Source organism: Spinacia oleracea, chromosome 3 (genome assembly GCF_020520425.1).
Source record: "Spinacia oleracea cultivar Varoflay chromosome 3, BTI_SOV_V1, whole genome shotgun sequence".
NCBI lineage: Eukaryota > Viridiplantae > Streptophyta > Magnoliopsida > Caryophyllales > Amaranthaceae > Spinacia > Spinacia oleracea.
In genome coordinates, this window is record NC_079489.1 from 117,888,482 (window position 1) to 117,911,660 (window position 23,179).

Genomic DNA, 23,179 nt, shown 5'->3' on the forward strand with positions numbered 1-23,179 from the left:
AATTTTTTAGGATGTGGCGGCTGAGGGGTGGTTTCAGGATTTAAGGGCGGAGGGGTGGTTTCAGGCTTTGAGGGCGGCGGAAGAGGAGAGACAGTGTTGAAAGCGGAGGTGGTGTTGATGGGTGATTGGACCTCCATTGCTGGTGGTGGTTGTATTTGTGCTTGCTGCTCTCGTGAATGGAAAGTCAAGTTCACAGACATTGATTTGGCTGCCCTCGATTCCAATCGCTGCTATTCTACTCTCCTATTTGCTGCTACTGCTGCTATATATCTCTTCCTGCAGAAGAACTCAACCCCAAGAACGAAAATAAGAAAACAAAATCGAAAAAGAAATTAAAATTTGAAGACGAAATTCATTCTAATCTACGAAGTGTTTCTGATTCTCTAATCTAATTCTAACTACCCTGCGCTATTCTCTTTCCCAGCTGTTATTCTACCTCGCCCAATACAAATTAGAACTTCGTTCTAGAATTTGTTCTTCAGCATTTATGTTCTTCTTTTTGGTTCGAGGGAGCAGCTGCGATTAGAGGAGATAGAGAATAGCGCAGCAGGAATTGTTTTATGTTTTTCAGATTTTGATTTTTGTTGGTTTTCCTATTTTAGATTTTGCAGCTGGGTTCTTCGTGAGTATATAATAGCAGCAACAACAACAACAAAGGGCGAAAAACAGCAGAATTTGGGTAAATTAGAGAGAGATTAGAGCCACTAGAATTCCAATTTGTAAATTAGATTTTCGATTTTAGGTATTAAACTCTCAAATTTTCATATTCTCTTCTTCAACTTTTTGGGTTTTGTTCTTGAATTTTCAGATTTATTGTTCTTCAATTTTGGGCTTCAAATTCAATTGTATTTGTTAGCTAGAGTTAATTAGAGGCAATTAGAGGTTAATACTAACGGAGTTAACGGCCGTTAGCCATTAAAGATATTCAAGGGCATTTGGTGCATTTTTTTAAGAAATAGGGGTATATTATGTATTTGAAACGCGCAGGTGTATTTGGTGCATTTCGTGAAACCTCAAGGGCATTTATTTTGATATTTTGTTACTTTGTTTAATTATCACATGTATCATATTTCGTACCTCTTGTTCTCCTTTAAGAAAAAGAAAAAAAAAAGAAAGAAGAGAAAAAAAAGTTTTTATTGTTTGATTTATAAAATGTCTCCAAGAACACGTTGTGGTGGAAATCATCAACCACGTCCTGTTTATGATACAATAATAGCCGATATGCAAAGAGAAATCCAAAGACCCCAACAACGTCTTACACGTTATGAAGCTTCCGCTGGTCCATCCCATCAGTCAGATGACGAACAATCAGATGGTGAAGATGAAGAAGTCAATGCATTTCACCAACCTTACGGTGAATCATCAAGTGAAGAAACATCCAATACCAGGCGAACCCGTCATCCCCAACTCCGAGAAAAGGGATTGGGAATAAAAGTTGATATTCCTGATTTTGAAGGAGGTGTTCATCTCGGCGAGTTTATTGAATGGCTCCACATGGTTAAACGTGTCATTGATTTCAAGGATATTCTAGATGATCGCAAGGTCAAGTTAGTTGCAATCAAGTTCAAGAAGCATGCATCTATTTGGTGGGAGAATCTTAAGAGGAAACGAGAAAGAGAAGGCCATAGAGAAATTCGCACATGGGATAAAATGAAGCGTGAACTCAAGCGTAAAATTTTGCCCAGTCATTATCGCCAAGATATATTTCTTAAGTTCCATCACCTGGAACAAGGAAGTAAAGCTGTGGCAGAGTATATTGCTGAATTTGAAGATTTATCAATGAAGTGCGACAATGCCGAGCCTGAAGAGAAGACCATTACAAGATTCTTGACAGACCTGGACCCGAAGATATCTAAAGTTGTACAACTCTAGCAATATTGGTCAGTCAACGACGTCACCAAACTAGCCTTAAAAGTTGAAGGCCAACAAGCAAAAGAAAAGACCGTATTAAAACTTTCACGAAGGAGACACCTTATCATGGTAACCCTTCAACAAGGTTTCCACAAAAAGCTAACTCCAACACCACAGTGACAAAGGTTGAGAATCCCGTCGCAACTAGAAAGCCTTTCAAGCAAGTAAGTAATCCTACTTCGAGGAGATGTTTTAAGTGTCAAGGATTGACACATTATATTGCTTCAGAATGTCCAAATTCTAGAATAATCTCTTTTGTCGAAGAAGAATTATTGGAAGAAGATCATGATAAGGAAAACCAAGAAGATGAAGCTGATTGAGAGGTCTTACACGCAGACGAAGGTGAATCTTTAGTTATTCGACGTATCCTCAAGGCAGATCCTATTGAAGAAGATGAATGGTTGCGCCACAACATCTTTCACACTCGGTGTACATCTCATGGGAATATATGCAACATTATCATCAATAGTGCCAGTTGTGAAAATGTTGTTGCCGCGACAATGGTCAAGAAATTGAAGTTTCCTACAAAGGATCACCCTTATCCTTACAAGCTCACATGGTTGAAGAAGGGGAATGATGTCAAGGTCACTAAATGATGCCTAATTGATTTCTCCATTGGTAAGAAATATCAATATAAGGTATGGTGTGATGTCATTTCTATGGATGCTTGTCACTTACTTTTGGGTCTTCCATGGCAATATGACTGTCATGCAATTCATGATGGCTTTAAAAATACTTATTCCTTTGAAAAAGATGGTGTTAAAATTGGTTTAGCTCCATTTAAAAGGGATATGTTAATGTTTACTATGGCGTTAGAAGAATCCAGAGTTTCTTGTGTCCTTGTCATGCTCGAAGAAAATAAAGAAGATCAAGGGATTCCTGTCGAGATCAAGCCTCTTCTTAGTGAATTCATTGACATTGTGCCTGCAGAAATCCCAGCCAGTCTACCTCCAATACGTGACATTCAACATTGCATTGATTTTGTTCCAGGTGCAGTGATTCCAAACAAAGATGCATATCGGATGAGTCCAAAAGAGCATGAAGAACTTTAGAGACAATTCACCGAGCTTATGCAGAAAGGGTTGGTTCATGAAAGTGTGAGTCCTTTCGCAGTTTTAGCACTCCTTGTGCCAAAGAAAGACGGATCATGGCGTATGTGCATCGATAGTCGTGCTGTCAATCGGATCACTATCAAATATATATTTCCTATTCCTCACCTGATGACCTACTAGATCAATTGCATAATGCTTTTGTGTTTTCCAAAATTGATCTACGAAGTGGGTATCGACAGATTCGAATGCGACCTGAAGATGAGTGGAAGACTGCATTCAAGACTAGAGATGGATTATACGAGTGGATGGTCATGCCATTTGGCCTTTCAAATGCACTGAGCACTTTTATGCGACTGATGAATCAGGTGTTCTGCCCTTTCATTGGAAAATTCGTGGTTGTTTATTTTGATGACATCCTTGTGTATAGTCGAAATTCTGAAGAACACTTGGAGAATTTGAGATAACTTTTTCAAGTTCTTCGTGAACAAACGTTGTATGCAAATCTGAAGAAATGTCACTTCTTGACCGATAAGGTGGTATTTCTTGGGTACGTTGTATCAAGAAATGGGATTGAGATGGATCCTAGAAAAATTGAGGCAATTACTAGCTAGCCAATTCCTCAATCAATACATGATGTTCGTAGTTGTCATGGCCTCGCATTTTTCTATCGCCGCTTCATTAATAATTTCAGCACTATTGTTGCCCACTCACTGAAGTATTGAAGAAAGATAAGTTTGAGTGGACCCGAGCAGCCCAACAAAGCTTTGAAGAACTCAAAGAAATGAGCACAAGAGCACCAACTCTAGCTTTGCCAGATTTTGATAAGCTTTATGAAGTAGACTATGACGCTTCAGGAGTTGGTATAGGTGTAGTTCTCATTCAAGAAGGTCGACCAATTGCCTTCTTTAGTGAGAAACTCAATGAGTCAAGGCGTAAGTACTCAACGTACGAGAAGGAATTTTATGCTATATTCTGATCACGAGTCACTCAAGTATCTATTGGAGTCACTATTTGCTAGCTAAGGAATTTGTGCTATATTCTGATCACGAGTCGCTCAAGTATCTTCACGGCTAACAAAAGCTCCAACGTCGTCATGCAAAATGGAGTGAGTTTTTATCTATTTTTCACTTTTTCCTTAAGCATAAGTCTGAAACTCTGTGAGGGGGTCGAAAAAGCGCGAGGCTAATGCGTGACCTCGTCCCTCGTGGGTGTGACGATTCTTTTTTATTCAATCAAGTGTAATTGGATTTCCTGTGAGTATACACCCAATTGACTAGTAATATAGGAGTCGCCATTCAGTTTTTAACAACAATGAGAAAAACTGACAAAACCCGGTTATCGTGACATAAAGGGAGTGCAATTATGTTTGACCACGACGGCCGTAGGTTCCCTTGTGATCCCTGGTGTGGGGATCTCTCAACATACACCCGCAAGGTAGAGATTAAGGGTTCGGGGGATTGTAACTACCGAGAGGAGTACTTCGCTCGTCGATAACTCCAGAGGAAGGATATCCTTACTAGCTCAGCATAAATAATTGAAGGGACATGCGTTAACTATTAAACTAATCTGAGTTGATTTTAGCAATATGCAACATATAATACTAGATCGATCGTGATTATCTGATTTAAATAATATTAAGGGACCTAGCATGATAATCCAATTTCCCAAAAATATTATATTTGTTAGGCGTGATAGAACAATCAGATTTAGTTAGTTTAACAGTTCATAAAAAGGGCGAGGAAAGCAATTAAATCATCGAAAAGGGACACATTACGATGCACCCTTGAGAGGTGCGTCACGGTTCTCAGAAAACTAACCACTTTGACTTTGCTATTTCTCCTTTTTATTTAACGAATCTCAATTACGGGACAGGATACGTTCTGTTCGATTTATGGATCGATTGCGACAGAACGCGTGAACAATTTCGCAGCGTGAGGCTTAGGCTAAGGGTTGGAGTCAATACTCAGAATATGAATTGTGTGTTGTATGTCCCTCACGTCGAATTTGGGGCTGTATTTATAGGGAAGAGTTCGTGGAAAGATAGAATTACAGAGTTCTAATCCACAAAGAATTAGGAAAAAAACACGTACCCAGGTATTTTCAGCGACCAGGCCTGGGCGCCGAAGATTTTGGCGCCCAGAGCCAAGCGTTGAAAATAGGGTCTGGGCTGTTTTCTTAGTCAGATTCGGATTCCTGAAATCCGTAGTGTTTGAGACTTAGTCGAGTCTTTTAGTGCGTATCAATTTCATGACGGAATGCGTCTGGGCCCGTTACGAACTCTAGGCTCGTTAGGATTTTTATTAATATGTAACTCTTATTTCCGAATCATATTAGGAATAGGATTCTCGCAGTTTTCTATCTAATTTAGGATTTATGTTGGAATGCAACACCTAATTCTGACAGGTTTCTATCTTTTATGACTTGCCACTTTTAGAAGCTACCCTTTATGGAAGTTACTATTTTTAGCAGGTTTCTATAAATAGCAGGTTTCGGGTGAAATGAAAAGGGGAATTGAGATTCGTTTATTTTATAGGAGATGCGTTGTCAAGTGGAGATTTACGTTTTCATCATCGAACCTTTCTCTTTCGGGAATGGGGACAAAAGTAGGTGTCTACAGTTAGCCCCCACTTCGACTGAGTCTCGGGATGAGACGATGGTCAAAGTATTAGACGGAGTGCGTCACACAAGCCATGTTGTATGTGACTTGTTTGCGAGGGTCTCACGAGCCCCCGAGTGATAACATTTGACTTAAGGGTCATCACTTGAAATGTCGACATATCCCTCACGTGTCATTGGGATTTATCAACGGATAGTATAGAATACTCCCTCACTTTGTCATTGGAAGTATCTAAAGAGGCGTAGAAACTCCCTCACTTTGTCATTGGAAGTATCTACAGATGTTTTCGAAATCAAAGCTATAAAGTGTAGTTGGGCCTGGCCAAGCCCAATCACGAGGTAAAAATGTTTTTAAAGATTCTCATTTTCAGGGCTAGCTAAACGAGAAAACCCCCTTGTTTTTATGGGACGTAAAACGAAGGAAAATCCAGCACATCGCTCTTTTTTGGAAAAAACGGAAAACCAATCCTTTTAATTTTTGGAAAAGGGAAAACCAGAAAAAGTTATCGCTGCAGCGACTAAGGACCTGCGCGGTTAGTGACGCAGACCCCGCCGGCTAAAGATGGCGAGCCTGTCCGCTAAGGGTGGACACCCCGTCCGATAGAAGTGGACGAATCTGTTTTTGAATTTTGAAAATAAGGACCTACGCTGTTTGTGACGTAGACCCCGCCGGCTAAAGATGGCGAACCTGTCCGCTAAGGGTGGACACCCCGTCCGATAGAAGTGGACGAATCTGTTTTGAAGTTTGTTTGCTCTTTTTGAAAATAAGGACCTACGCGGCTTGTGACGTAGACCCCGCCGGCTAAAGATGGTGAACCAGTCCGCTAAGGGTGGACACCCCGTCCGATAGAAGTGGACGAATCTATTTTGAAATTTGTTTTGTGTTTATTGAAAATAAGGACCTACGTGGTTTGTGACGTAGACCCCGCCAGCTGAAGATGGCGAGCCTGTTTCATTTTGTTTTTTGAAGATTCTATTTTTCGAAAACTGAGGACCTGCGCGGCTAGTGACGCAGACCCCGCCCGCTGAAGGTGGGCGAGCCCTGTCCGCTAAGGGTGGACGCCCCGCTCGCTGGAGGTGAGCGAACCTGAATTCGTCTTTTTGATTTGGGATTCGCGTGCCGCGGTCTTGCCAACTGAAGATGGGCAAGTTCCTATTTTCTTTGGTTTTTTGTGATTTCTTTGAGAATTTCTTTTTATTCATTCTTGCAAGAGCGAATTCTTTCGAGGGATGCTCGAATTTAGTTGTAACCTGAACGTGGGCTGACAACGTGTTCAGACGGACCTTTGTCTTGCGACCGTTTGGTTTCGTGGTTTGAGCTAGTCTTTACGGCTCGATTTTTGCCACTATTTGGTCTTTGATCAGAGGACCATGCACAAGTGTCAATGACGACCTTTCCCTGAGGTTGAACCTGTTGTTTTTTTGAGATATCCAAACATGATATGGTGTATGGCGCAGTCCGGGAATGCGATTTAAATCGTGCGCTCCTTGTTGGAGTCTATTTTTCGCGAGCCCCCAAGCACTGGGGCTCGTCGGTCGTTTTTTGCATCTTGTAATCATGTTTGGGGTCATGCTCGTATGTGCGAGCGACTTTTTATAGTAGCGTGCTATTTTAGCGAAGCCGTGGAGTGCGACTTTAGTTTTCAGGCGACATCCGGTTTTAGCTTGGCCCGGATTAATCCTTTGACAGACAAAAATTTTTTATTTGGAAAACCAACGACTTAACGATACACATTTATGGTGTTTCGAAAAATGACCATGATATTTAACTTGTTTTTTGAAAAGTGTACATAAGCATCTTCTGAGACGAGTCTAAGTTTCGACCAAGTTTTAATGTTTTTTTTTGCTTATTTGGGAGCTAAAGGTGCTTTGGGCTTGATCCTACTTGCAATAGGGCCTCGTGTTTAGCAACACGGTCTTAAGTCCTTTCCTGTTCCGCGTTTTGTGAAATCTGGGCCTTGGGCTGCATTTTCAGCGCCCAAGGCCAGGCGTTATACATTTCGGCGCCCAGCCGTGGGCGCTGAAAGTCTTTTCCTGGTGATATTTGACTCTCGGATTTCCTAACACGTTTCCGAATGGGATCAGGATGTCACTGGGTGCGTCCAGCTATATATAGGGGCTAGGTACGTCCCTATTTTCCACCACTCTCAAATTCTTTCTCTCTTTTTTGCTGTGTTTTAATTACTCATTGCTTTTGACATGTCGATCCCTACTTTCTCACTCCAACGGACTGTTAGGCGTTGGCTACGGGCCCTTACTCCCACAGAAAAGGCTTTGTTAAAAGAATACCACTTAAAGGCACTTTTAGGCTTACAACAAATTAATATTGATTATAACTTTCTGCATGCTGCCCTAAGCTTTTGGGACTCCGATCATCATGTTTTTGCCTTTCGGGGCAACGAAATATGTCCTTTGCCAGATGAGTTTGCTGCGATCCTTGGTTATCCTACTAATGCTACTCCTGTTACCCCTGGCACTATTGAAGAGGGTAAAACAACCATAGGGGCTTTCCTAGGACTAGATGATAACATGTTTGCTGAAATTGTTGTAGGTGACGAGGTTAACTTGGCAAAACTTGTAAATCATCACTTTAGGCCTAGTAAGAATATGACCGAACAGAAATTGAACATTCGAGCTCTTGTATTTTGTTTGTTGAATCATTTTTTGCTGTCGAATAACAATGGTGAGTTCGGTGACATAAGGTTGATCCCCTTGATTAGCCAGATGGAAAGTTGCTATTCTATTATGCCGTTGGTTGTTGCCGAGACTTTGCTGAGTGCGGATGAGTTGAAGAAGGGTGCCAAATCTGAACATTTTAAGGGAAGCCCCCTATTACTGCAGGTAATCGATTTTCTTCTTTGCGCACGCATACGCCCTTTTTGCATATATTTCTTTTTCCTGGGGCTTAGTTTCAGCGCCCAGGGCTGGGCGCTGGAGTTTTCGGCGCCTGGTCCTGGGCGTTGAAACTGCGCCTCAGGGACCGTTTTTTTTTTTCATTCTTTTGATTCGATCGTACCTGTTTTTTGCAGATTTGGCTTGCGGAACGGCTTAGACTTTTGGAAGCTCCTGCCGATCCTAAACATTATCGCCCTATAGCCTTGGGTAACCGAAAATACTTGCACCAAGGCCAGGACGAGGCCGAATGGACCTCCTTTTTTACTTATGGCATCTGTTTTATTAAGTGGGTGGTACCGTGGTGGGGTTTGACTACTATGACGGGGGGTTCTGATGTATCAGTTTATGTTTCCTTGTTGGGGCTATCTCGTCCCATTTATATTTTCCCTTACCGAGTCATGCGTCAATATGGTTTAAGGCAGACTATCCCCTTTTCTGATATGGTACCACCTAAGGTAGCGGCCTTTTCACAAACACGGGTCCTAGCGTGGGCTAAGTATTATGATGGTCTCCCGCGTTGGGCCGTAGCTACAAATGGCTTTGTGGGTCTTTCTGAAAACTACAAGTTGTGGATGAGCTCCGATGATAAAGATGTGAGGGCCGAGGCTCGTAATGGGGAGCCGGCTGAGCTTTTGATACCTCGTATTCGTGTTAAGTATGAGGGTCCTGATTCTGCGAAACCTCGTACCTATAGTATTAAGACTGTGAAAGCTCGTCCTGATCGAAAGCGAAAGGAAGTTCCTCCCCGTTCCAGTTTCAGGCCTAAAAAGATGCCTAACATGAAGGGGCCTGCTATTGTTAAAAGAAATGCAAGCTCTCGCGGAGATCGTCGCTGGAACAATGTATGGGTTAGGAAGGTTCAGCCGCCTGTAGAAACAGTGGCTAGTCTAGTTGATGATAATAATCCTTCTCCCACCATTGTCTGTGCCCTTGAGGCTGAGCGGGCTATAACTGAGAATGTTTCTGAAGCCTTGGCATCTTTGGAAGTTAGTGTCCAGGAGCCGGTTCTTATGGAGATTGATATTGGGGCAGCGCAGAAGACTGTGGGGGTGGATCCTGCGAACATTGCCCTCTACAAGACTTTATTTGATGATCCGGAAGAACTAGAGTAGTGTAGTTCTTGCTAGGGTGTAGGTGCCCTCTATTTATTTCAGTTGTGTTTGTTTTTGTTCTTAGCACTTTGTTTTCCTTCTTATTATTTCTCAATAAAGGCGTATTTTTATTTTTCATTTTCATTTATTTTTGTTTCTCCTCTTTTTTATGTATTTATATGTCTAACACTTTTGTACAAAGAATATGTTTTTTTTTATTGGACCGAATCCTTGGTAAGGATTGCCTACGTATCTTGTCAGAATCAGGTCGCGCGTAGTTCTAGCTTTAGAATAAGTTCTAGTATGCCGAATTTCGGTAGATATGCCCTGAGGTGGAAGCATATTACTTAATCGGTCAAATGAGTGAAGTATTATCATTATTTTCATCTGCCGTTTTTTTTTTGCCATAAGTCGCGTAAAATATGAAATTCGAAATTCGACTAATTTGTATGGCTATATTCTTGGTAAGCCTATTTGGATACGTACTGTACCCCCCAAGTGTTCGTTATTTTTCCGTTGTGTGCGGATAAAATGACGAGCACTTCTGAAAAGAAAATTTTTGTCAGGCAGAGAGTTTCAACGCCTAGGCTGGGGCGTCAGAAATTTCGGCGCCCAGCCCTGGGCGCTGAAAATGACTTGGGCGGTCAATTTTGGATGCTTTGCTTCACATGTTCTTGCATTTATTTCTTTTTTTGTGCCTTGATATTTTGCTCGTATTTAAAGTCAATTTTGAGGCTATTTTGGAGGCTTTTTTGACCGTTAGCGTGAAATGCGTTTTTGTCCGGATTAATTTTTTCTATTCGTGACCCGAAACAGTTTTGAAAATGGGGTTAGGGTGCGAAAGTTATGAAGATCTTTGTGTAGACTTTTGAGGTGGGTTGAAGTGCGTGTCGTTAGTGAAGGGTATGATGGAATTATGTTTTATGAATCTGTTTTTTTTTGTAATATTTGCATTGTTTTGGATTTTGATTTCCTTTGATTTTGGGTTGCATGGATTGACTCTTATGATGACACTGGTTGGCTTTTTAGGTTTTGGGGATATGAATGGGATAGTGTGGTTTATTTTGTGGGTTTCGGGAATTGGTTCCCATCGCACTATTTCAAAACCGAGTGGGCTTTGTTTGTTGGGCCTAGAGTGGGCCGCCTTTTTTTTTTTGTATTTTGCAAGTACATTTGGTGTTCATTTAGTGTTTGAAATTTTTTTAGGAGAAATATTACGCTTTATTGACTCGGAAAGTAAGGAAAACACACTGAGATAAAACTGACCTATATTCTAAGGGGCCTTAGGACCATCTAAAGTCTCTATTATTTTTTTCTATCAATCTAAAGAACTAGTAGGCGCTTTTTACTAATGGTGCTCTATGTGGCTCAAGCCTGGGGTTTAGTCTCATAAAACTTCGGTCCTTCACCGGTGCTCATCTTGAATTCCATTCCTTTTGCATTGACCCACTGATATGTCTTCACCCATCCGTTCTCGACCTCTTCTAGTGTTGATGCAGGAGAGATTAACCGGGTTGGATCGAAACCTTCATCTTGTAAAGCTAGGGTAGTCATCACAGTCTCGTTCTCCATAGGCCTCGATTCGTTAAACAATGTCCATAGAGCCTGGTTGTCCAATATTTCAGCTGTTTTAGTCTTGGTGAGGTGGGGTGCCTCATCCAAGGTGTGGCAGTCATGGAAAATTTCAAATCCGGGCTTTAGCAAGCCATCCTGAACGAAGGGCTCAGGGAAATCACAGCATGGGTGTTCTTCTCCTTCCCGAACGAACATCCCGTTAAGGGTCCTTTGATACGGGGGAAGGAGGGTGGTTTGTTTGGTTTTGTTAAGGCGTAGCCTAGACAGGCGGTCAGCAATATCTTCCTCCGTTGGTTCATAGCCTAAGCCAAAGGGAGTAGATTTGTTGGGAAAAGGATGGAATGTGTATTCCTTCTTCCTTATGCCCAATGGGGTTCCTGGGAAATAACCTTGAGCTAACAGCATTCTAGGGATGACTCGGGATGCATGCGGGTCTAGGAATGCTGGATTATAATCTTCGATGAACTGGATTGTTTCTTCCATTTGAAACCCGTAAAGGTCGTCTGCAGTTTCGGCCGTTCCAACCATAGTGCAACTGACGTCGAGAGGAGGGGCGCGGATTTCTAGTATTACCCCGTTATGGTTAAGTTTAACCATTTGATGCAAGGTAGAAGCCACACCTCCTAAGTCTTGGAGCCAAGGTCGCCCCAATAGGAGGTTGAAAGTGGGCTTGATGTCGATTATTTGAAACTCCGTGGTGCGTGCCACAGGCCCGGTTTGTATGGTAAGGTTGATTTTTCCCAATACAGGCCTTCGGGAGTTATCATAAGCTCGTACCCGTTGCGTGGAGGTTTGGAAGTCATCGTTTCCTAGCCCCAAGCAATGGGCGGTTCGCAATGGGCAGACATTAACCGCCGAACCATTATCTACGAGCGCTAGGGGGATGTTTTGTCCTTTGCATCCAACCACTAGGTAAAGGGCTTTATTGTGAGCACCCCCCTCTTTGGGCAAGTCTTTGTCAGTGAAAACTATGGCTTTTTCTCCGGCATCTCTCGTGACATGGCTAACCAATGAGTCAGGTGTGATATCTGTAGGTACTGAGATGAGGTCGAGTGAGCGAATAAGCTTTTCGCGATGTTCCTTTGAAGTACACATGAGATCCCAGATGGTAATCTCGGCCTTGGTTCTTTTTAGTTGTTTCAGGAGAGGATTTTCAATGACTTCTGCGACGGTGGCGTGCCGTCCATTCTCAGGAGTTTGCCTAACCGGGATGTCGTCCATAGGAGGTGGGTGTATATCCGTTTGGTATATTCTTCCGGATCAGGTGAGGTTGTCGACCTCGGGCTCCTGAGGGCTGGTGTCAATGAGAGCATACCCGGGCCAAGTTTCAGTGAAGAGGTCCTGGCCCGATACTTGAGATAGGTAAATATCTTCAGCATCATCATTCCACACACCGCACACTTCTCTCTCGATTCGATCCATAGGGACCACAGCGAGTGGTGCACGTTGAGGCGTGATGTATACCGTGGGGTCGAAGTTCTCCGGTTGGTCGAGAGAGATGTGACAAGAGCCGAGTGGGCTCTTGTTGTTGTTGGGTTTGCCAACGTTAGGGAGAGGTATCACTTCATCCTCTATCATGTCCTGGATCGTATGTTTTAGATTCCAGCAGTTTTCAGTGTCATGCCCATTTCCTTGATGGAATTTGCAGTAAGTACCTTCGACCCAATATTTGCTTTTGACAGGAGGGTCACGGGTGGGGCCTATAGGTCTCAACTTTCCTTGATTGGTTAGTCTTTCAAAGGCTTGTACCAAAGTCGACCCGAGTGGGGCAAACTTTCGGTCTCGGACCCATCTTCCAGGGCTTCTTCGGGCGGGAGTCTCTTCTACAGCATGGACTTCTTGGGCTTGGGATGTGTTACCCCGATTATAGGTGTTGTTTTTATATGTGGGTTTTCTTTGTATGGTTTTAGCGAGGTCGTCCTCGATCTTTATTCCCACATCATAAACTCTTTTGAAAGTGTCAAGTCCCAGGTACCTAAGGTGTTGTCTGTAAGCCGGGTCCAGGTTGTCAATGAATTTTTGGACCAATTCTGTTTCTGGAGGCCTATTGATTAGCTGGGCCGCCTGGTCCCTCCATCTAGCAAAGTAGGTCGTGAAACCCTCATTTTTCTTTTGGAAGAGAACTTCCAGCTCGCGCATGGTGACTTGGAAATCCATGTTCGACGAGTATTGCTTGATGAAGACATTGACAAAGTCTTCCCAAGTGGGGAAGAGTTTAGGGTCCTGGTGATAGTACCATTTGAGCGGCACAGGTTCCAAGGACAAAGGAAAGGCAGGTAAATACATGGACTTGTCCACGCCTTTCAAGTTCATGGCATTCGCAAAGCTCAGTAGATGATCACAGGGGTTGTCCGTGGCCTTGAACTTTGGTAAGTCAGATGAACTGAACTTTTCTGGTAGTTTTCCAGGAAAAGGTTCAGGATCGAGGAAGAAGTATTTGCTCCCCATGGTTTGCTGTAGGACCATTTTTTCAATCCTCTTTGTAGACACCTACTTTTGTCCCCGTTCCCGCAAGGGAAAGGTTCGATGATGAAAACGTAAATCTCCACTTGACAACGCATCTCCTATAAAATAAACGAATCTCGATTCCCCATTTCATTTCACCCGAAACCTGCTATTTATGGAAACCTGCTAAAAATAGTAACTGCCGTAAAAGGTAGCTTCTAAAAGTGGCAAATCATAAAAGATAGAAACCTGTCAGAATTAGGTGTTGCATTCCAACATAAATCCTAAATGAGATAGAAAGCTGCGAGAATCCTATTCCTAATATGATTCAGAAATAAGAGTTACGTATTAATTAAAATCCTAACGAGCCTAGAGTTCGTACCGGGCCCAGACGCATTCCGTCATAAAATTGATACGCGCTAAAAGACTCGAATTAATCTCAAACTCTACGCATTTCAGGAATCCGAATCTGACTAAAGAAAACAACCCAGACCCTATTTTCAACGCCTGGCTCTGGGCGCCGAAATCTTCGGCGCCCAGGCCTGGGCGCTGAAAATACCTGGGTACGTGTTTTTTTCCTAATTCTTTGTGGATTAGAACTCTGCAATTCTATCTTTCCACGAACTCTTCCCTATAAATAGGCCCCTAAATTCGACGTGAAAGAACACACAACACACAATTCATATTCTGAGTATTGACTCCAACCCTTAGCCTAAGCCTCACGCTGCGAAACTTTTCACGCGTTCTGTCGCAATCGATCCATAAATCGAACAGAATGTATCCTGTCCCATAATTGAGATTCGTTAAATAAGAAGGAGAAATAGCAAAGTCAAAGTGGTTAGTTTTCTGAGAACCGTGACGCACCTCTCAAGGGTGCGTCGTAATGTGTCCCTTTTCGATGATTTAACTGCTTTCCTCGCCCTTTTTATGAACTGTTAAACTAACTAAATCTGATTGTTCTATCACGCCTAACAAATATAATATTTTCGGGAAATTGGATTATCATGCTAGGTCCCTTAATACTACTTAAATCAGATAATCACGATCGATCTAGTATTATATGTTGCATATTGCTAAAATCAACTCAGATTAGTTTAATAGTTAACGCATGTCCCTTCAATTATTTATGCTGAGCTAGTAAGGATATCCTGCCTCTGGAGTTATCGACGAGCGAAGTACTCCTCTCGGTAGTTACAGTCCCCCGAACCCTCAATCTCTACCTTGCGGGTGTATGTTGAGAGATCCCCACACCAGGGATCACAAGGGAACCTACGGCCGTCGTGGTCAAACATAATTGCACTCCCTTTATGTCACGATAACCAGGTTTTGTCAGTTTTTCTCATTGTCGTTAAAAACTGAATGGCGACTCCTATATTACTAGTCAATTGGGTGTATACTCACAGGAAATCCAATTACTCTTGATTGAATAAAAGAATCGTCACACCCACGAGGGACGAGGTCACGCATTAGCCTCGTGCTTTTTCGACCCCCCCTCACAGTGGCGACTCCACTGGGGATAGTGAAGGAAATACTCGTGCTTGTAGGTAATCAAAATAGCCGAAGGGTGAAACGATCCTACCCCGCGTTTATTTCCCCATCAAGTTGGGACGACCTGAAAATCAGCACATTAATGTGAACGGGCAGAACAGCATAACGAATCTCGGCTCCCTCGGGAGTTGGGACTAAGGATACCTTTTTTCGCCAGTAGGGGGGTGCATACGCCGCGCATGTTGCCCACTCGGTACTTGTGCAGGTAGTACACCTATCCCGAACCCAATCGCTCGCTCATTAGGCCCCTCTCGCCTGCATGCCCCCTTGGCTTGCACTTGCGGGTTGGCCTCTTGGGCGAAATTCGTCTGTTGAAGACACTACCTCGACCAGGGCATGTGTTGGATCTACGATAGAAGCGGTACCAAGCCAGGCGCAAATACTACCCATAGAAGCCTATCATAAACTACGTGACATATTTAATTTTCAAATCCATGTTTGTAATGTAGTTATGTGTAGCGAACTATGTGACTATGTTATGATTGTGTGTACGAATAATGCTAGACAAACTATCCTAGAAATTATAAAACCAACGACCTTAAAAATTGCCCAAACATTCATAGACTAATTTGCCAAAGAGTTATACCGAAATACGTGTTCCGCAAACCCGAATGATCGCCACAAGAATAAGCGACGTTCGGGATGGCCTGTAACGAATCCCACAAACGCTGTACAACGCGTAAAGGACGTTATTAGGCAAGCACGCAAAATCGAAGTCGCATAAACAAAAGTAGACGCAAACAGAAAACGAGAACCAGCCAGGGTCGCATTTTCAACGCCCCTGGCTGGGCGCCAGAATTTCTCACGCCCTACGCTGGGCGCTGAAGTTGCTGCTTGGCCTTCTGGTCAGGCGCAGCAGCCTCGGTGCCCGCGCAAAAGGAAAATACGTAGCACAAAAAAAACGTTCGTAAAAAATAATTGCTACGAGGGCGTAAGAAAAGCACTCGATTTCAAAAGCGACTCGTAAAAAAATTAATAACTCTTTATGTCGTTGTTAGGCCTCCTACGACGACAATGCTCGACATCAAAACCGAACATGCTAATAATTATGAATGTCACATGGGAAAAGTATTCAAAAATAATGTTCAAATGAAGTTTTTAAGGAAAAATAATGTTCGAATAAAAAGTAAATCCGAGTCTAGACTAGGCTATGCCAAAGTACAATCTAAATCCTAAGTCTTAGTTGTCTTATCCATAGAATCGGTCCTAATGCTTGGTGTCATTCTGCAAGTCAAAAGGTTAAACCATATTGAGTCTCCCTTCCTAACATTTAAATCAATGAGCACCCATATGTAATTTTCATCCCTTGCTAAGAATCCACGGCCTCAATACCCTCTCTCACCAATAAAAATAATATATTATAGTATTTGCAAAATGGAAACAGTCACATTCTGAAAATCATTTCCCCGTAGTCGCACAACCCCCAAAGTGAACCTAAGGTGTTAATACCATTGGCAAAGAAAAAAATTAATGGCCCCACGGCTTATAATCACATTGGGTCACGACTATCATAGTCCTCTCGAGTCACTCGCTCCTTGAAATACTACTAAGTACGGACTAAAATATTTTCCATGAATGCAACATGACCAACCATGAAAATACCCAAATCGGCATACCATAAGGCTACCATTGGGGTAAAGCAATACACACTAAGAGAGAAGCCGCACTAATGATTCTAGTCTTGCAAAAATAAAAATTCGATCTCCCCAATTAACTACCTTGCCAACATTAAACAAAATGGCGCATGACAAATGAACACCCAAGGGTTAAAATTTAAAGTGTCAACCAACGAAAGTTATGGTCCAGTTAACCTAAGTCTGAGAGTCGCTTGGTCAAGTATTATAGGCTTACGCCACATCATCATTTTGAGTCTAGGCCACCTCCTTGTATTCATACACGGGTTATAATCAGAAAGATTAATGAAAGTTCGAGTCTAAATCACAACTTCCAGTTAAATCCCAGAAAATGGAATCTAAAAAGAAGCAAAAAATTATTTTCGATCCAATTCTTTCTTTAAATTTCAATAAGGTAAAAACAACATTTTGAATCAACGCTATTTGCACATTTTAAGAAACGACTAAATACGCTTGCAAAGAAAGACAATTAAAAGGTCCACCCTAGGCCTACTAAAATTAAAAGTCCACCCTAGGCCTACTAAAATTAAAGGTCCACTATAGGCCTACCAAACGAGGCTCACTCAGTCTCGCCTCGTGACTCAAAGACCACAACCATCTACCTTTTAGCCCAAATAAAAAAATTATGTTGGGGAGAAATCCCGAGCAAAAAGAAAAAATAGAAAGAGAAAAGGGAGAGCGAAAAGAGCGAGCCATGAAATACTTAGCCCATACCTCCCAAAGTGCAACATTTACCCAAGTACACGAAGGAAAAGAATTGAGTCAACCAATCCAAATCATAAAATTCTACGATGTCTACCCTTTCCAATCCTTATGCTCTTAGACGCCTTCGCTCTGGGGTCCCTGTTCAGCTCATTTAACCCATACATGCTCTCATTGCCATAACCCAAGAAACCACTACCTCGACTCTTGTTCTTGAACTTGTTGTCAACTGCAAACCACGCACGGCCATTGACACGTGCGTCATACCTATTATTTCCAAACCTGTTCTTACACCACCATTAGCATAATGACCATATCACTTGTGTGGATACATCCTGTTGATATACCCTTGAGCCGTCCCCATGCTACTCATTGGCCTTGGTTGATGTAAACTCGTGACACTAGCTTGGGGCTGCAAATTGCGAGTCCTAATAGATGTGATCCTCATGCTTGACCAATACCTATACAAATCATCCTATGTCATTCGACCCGTCTTTCAAACCGTCTTGAGTCACGAGTAAAAAAAAGAAGACAAACGAAAAGTACGAAAAAGTAATAAATAATAAAAAAGAACTTTGCAAAGCGCCTCTAAAGTTAGTCTAAAAAGAAAAAGGAGCATTTAGCGCACCAAAAAAGATCCGCCCAGAAGTCATTTTCAGCGCCCACAGCTGGGCGCCGAAATCTTTAACGCCCCAGCCTGGGCGCTGATTCTCTATGCTCGCCAAATTTTGTCCAGAAGTGCTCGTCATTTTATCCGCACATGCACGGAAAAATAACGAACACTTGGAGGGGTACAGCACGTATTCAGGTATACGTACCACCAAAAAATGTACTCAAAAAAAAAAAATATAAAACAAATTTTTGGCTTACGGCAAAGCAGCAGATTAAAATAAAAATAAACTTCACTTATTCTACCGTTTCAAATAATATGTTTCCACCTCAGAGCGTACTTGTTTAGAATCGGCATTCGAAGAAACCATTTTCTAAGCTAAGAACTACGCAAGACCTGATTCCAAATTAAATCTATTTAAGGCGGATACGTAGGCAATCCATGATTCGGTCCAACCAATTTGCAAAAATATTAAAGCCTATAGAATAACAAGAATAAGAAATAGAGTCCCTTATTGAAATTTAATTACTTACAACCCAAGTCGAAAGAAAAATTTAAGTTAAAGCAAAAATCCAAGCCATCAAAATGCCAAAATAAGCACACATCGAAAAATAATAAGGGCACATACCCTTGCCAGAAGGAGCACTCACACTCCTAGGCACTTAGCCAAGACTCAAAAAAAAAAAATCGCTTTGCCACAATTGAATGGGGGCTAGCGCAAGCGTCCATGACCTCTAAAGTACTCGACTTGACCCTCCCTAAAGAGAACTAACTCACCTAAAGACTTTCTTTCACCACTAGACACAGTCATGATCGCCAACAAGTAGTAAAGGCAGTAAGCTTGCAATGAAAAAGATTGTTCTACAGCATCGCCCCATCGTTCCTTCGAACTCAGGGCACCCGTTCATGGTAATTCGAATGCTTGCTAATCTCCTTTAAAAAAATCAGACTTTGTCAATAGGACTTGGAACTTAACCAAGGCTCACCCTACTCAGACATATGACACGGGCATCTAAAATCGAAATCTAAAAGTATCATTAAAGGGAAGACATAATAGCAACTGGGGGCTAAAAATTGAAATGAAAGAGCTAGGGAAAGAACTAAGTATACCTTGACCTTTTGTGCAGACATACACCAAGTAAATCTAAGTCAATTTAAAAACGGTTTATATTCCCGCAATTCTGGAAAAGACGGCCCTAAAAGCCTAAAGCATATGCCGAACGGGCACAAGTATATCTTGACGCCTGCACCCTGGCTTCCAGCAAATCCTTAGACAGCATTCCAAAAATCGTAACAGTATTTTGATTCACTCATGTAATCCTGTACGAACCCTTCTATAAGTCAACCTACTTAGGACACCTCGGATTGTACACAGTAGGATTCGGATTTTAAATAATTTTCAAATAATTTTCAAAGACTTTTTCGAACATAATAAAGTGTCGTTGGTTTAAGTATGCGTTTATCTCAATGTTGCAACTGAGTCAAAAGATTTCTAAATATGATTATGGGTAAAGAAAGGCACCTAGCTTTTGGTCAAAGGCACACTTCAACATGTGACTACCTTGACCACGACAACGTCGCACAATACGACATTTACAAGAGAAGTAGCAGGTCACTACTCGAACGTACCTCGCACTAAACGAGTCTGGTTCAAACTATTCATGATCCGTGTCACCATGAATGCATAAAAACGTATGCCAAGCATTATAGCACCAAGCCAATCCCGTAGCTACAATTGGGGGCTTGAGAAAAACACTCTAAAAATGCTCGAAATGATGATTTTATCGCAAATTCTCGACGCTAATGTTATACATATGTCATAGGGGCACAATCCTAAGCTTTAATAATGTAAAACGAACCTTAGAATGGCTACAACCCCTCCCAAATTCTAAACACTACTTAGAGTATATAAAGTCACCCCACTAACAAAGGTAACTGAAAATCGCGAGTCACCAAAACTCCGATCAAACTACTGCACATAACGCTCGCCCTACAAGCGCCCGTTACACGGTCTACCTCGTTCCAAAGCAAAAGCGAAAGAAAAAAAATCAAGGATAAGAACTGTCAAAATATACCCAGAAAACATTTTCAACGCCCAGAGCTGGGCGCCGATATCTTTAACGCCCCAGCCTGGGCGCTGAATATCTCTGCTTGCTAAATTTTGCCCAGATACAAAAAAAAGAAAGAAACACCTATGAATCATCGCATCGAACGAAGTAATAAGCCGTGCAAACCCACGCAGAAGGTGCTACACTTGTTCGAGCACCTGAACGATTCAGCACGATGAAGTACTCCAAATAATGATATCCCAACACTTGGAGGAATGTTCTAAGACATGCCGTTAGGCCACACAAGCCTGCGTTGCACCATAATCCCACAGTACAAGTCTAAAAAAAGGTAAGGCACATTGCACTAATGTAGGCACGACCAAGGGCATGTGTAAAAGAGGCGAAAAACTACTTATCGCCCAAATTCAAAATGCAAGCCACACGACTTCTACATTAAGGATTAAAGGTAGCAAAATATTACCTACCACGGAAGGGATAGCTCGCACCTACACGAGCGGAACCCCAAAGCACCTTTCTCGAAAAAACCTACGAAAATCGTACGCCAAAAGAAAGCATCCCAACATGCATACTTGGGGGCTCCAAGCTACGAAACAACCATAGCAAAATAAAAAAAATCTCGAAGAAAATGTTGAACAATCGAAAGGGTACGATGTTTGAGCCCACTTCATGAATGGGCCTGAACCCTATCAAGCTTCTAAGCAAACTATTCACAATCACTCATTGCTCAAAAAAAAAAAAATGATTCAAGCAAACTGATTAATGGACCGCACACAACGGCCATTCTATGAACACTCGTTCGCACATACATGTCATCATTCACGAACGCATTCAAAAGAAAAAAATATATACAAGAGCGATCAAAGTCTTACGCCTCAAGGTATGTTCCTCGGGCCATATAGACTCGCCCAACTGTTGCAATAACTGTACGCCTTAAAGAGCAACAGTTCCTTAAAATAATCGCCCCAAAGCGACAAGCACCGTAGTCCACCAATCGGCTACGGCTTCTCAAGAAAATCATCACGTTCTAAAAATAAAGAAAAAACAAAAGAGAAGAGAATACATAGAACTTCCAAGTGAAATAAACGAATGAACAAGAGGCCGACTGTGTCATCAAAAGACCAGCCCAAACAACACTTTCAACGCCCCACCTGGGCGTGAATTATTTCAACACCCAGGCATGGGCGCCGAAAATGAACCCAGGCTCAAAAAAGGCTCTGACTTCTATAGGGTCCTGCCATATTTATTCGACTTGAAAATTGCCGATTCCTTTACTGAAAGTCGCACCTCACGGCTTTGTCAAGAATAGCACCACTACAAAGATCGATCGCACTTACGAGCACGATCCCAAAACACGATCAAGGACATTACAAAATGCGTATCCCCAAGGAACCTCTTTGACAAGAAATGACCGTCAAGCACGAATGCTTGGGGGCTCGAAAGAAAATATATATTTCAAAAAAAAAAAAAAAAAGTAAAGTATGCAAAGTTAAAACAATATTCCCAGACTACGCTGTACAAAGTCCCGTGTTTGGATGTCTAAAAAAAATAAAACCGGTTTACGACCTCAAGACAAAGGTCGCCATTGACACTTATACATAGTCCCCTAATCAAGGACTCAGGTAGTGGCAAGATTGAGCTGAAAAGACTAGCTCAAAACCATGAAAAGATGATGACCACGAGACAATGGTCCGTCTAAGCACGTTGTCAACCCACATTCAGGTTACAACTAAATCCGAGCATCCCTCGAAAGAATTCGCTCTTGCAAGAATGAATAAAAGAAATTCTCAAAGAAATCACAAGAACAAATGAAATAGGGACTTGCCCACCTCAATCGGGCAAGATCGCGCCACGAACTGTGCGAGTTCCAAATAGAAAAAAACGAATTCAGGGACGTCCACCCTCAGCGGACAGGACTCGCCCACCTTCAGTGGGCGGGGTCTGCGTCACTAGCCGCGTAGGTCCTTAGTTTTCGAAAAAATAAAGTCTTCAAAATTAAAACAGGCTCGCCATCTTCAGCCGGCGGGGTCTACGTCACAAACTGCGTAGGTCCTTATTTTCAAAAAAGCAAAACAAATTTCAAAATAGATTCGTCCACTTCTATCGGACGGGGTGTCCACCCTCAGCGGACAAGGTTTGCCATCTTCAGCCGGCGGGGTCTACGTCACAAACCGCGTAGGTCCTTATTTTCAAATTTCAAAAACAGATTCGTCCACTTCTATCGGACGGGGTGTCCACCCTTAGCGGACAGGTTCGCCATCTTCATCCGGCGGGGTCTACGTCACAAACCGCGTAGGTCCTTATTTTTAAAACATCAAAACAGATTCGTCCACTTCTATCGGACGGGGCGTCCACCCTCAGCAGACAGGCTTGCCCACCTTCAGCGGGCGGGGTCTGCGTCACTAACCGCGCAGGTCCTTAGTCGCTGCAACGATAACCTTTTTCGGTTTTCCCTTTTTCCAAAAATTAAAGGATTGGTTTTCCGTTTTTCCAAAAAAGAACGATGTGCTGGATTTTCCTTCGTTTTACGTCCTATAAAAACAAGGGGGTTTTCTCGTTTAGCTAGCCCTGAAAATGAGAATCTTTAAAAACGTTTTACCTCGTGATTTGGCTTGGCCAGGCCGAATTACACTTTACAGCTTTAATTTCGAAAACATCTGTAGCTACTCCCAATGACAAAGTAAGGGAGTTTCTACGCACCTTTAGATCCTTCCAATGACAAAGTGAGGAATTTTCTATACTATCAGTTGACAAATCCCAATGACACGTGAGGGATATGTCGACACTTCAAGTGATGACCCTTAAGTCAAATGTTATCACTCGGGGGCTCGTGAGACCCTCGCGAAACAGGTCACATACACCATGGCTTGTGTAACGCACTCCGTCTAATACTTTGACCATCGTCTTACTCCAAGACTCAGTCAAAGTGGGGGCTAACTGTAGACACCTAATTTTGTCCCCGTTCCCGCAAGGGAAAGGTTCGATGATGAAAACGTAAATCTCCACTTGACAACGCATCTCCTATAAAATAAAC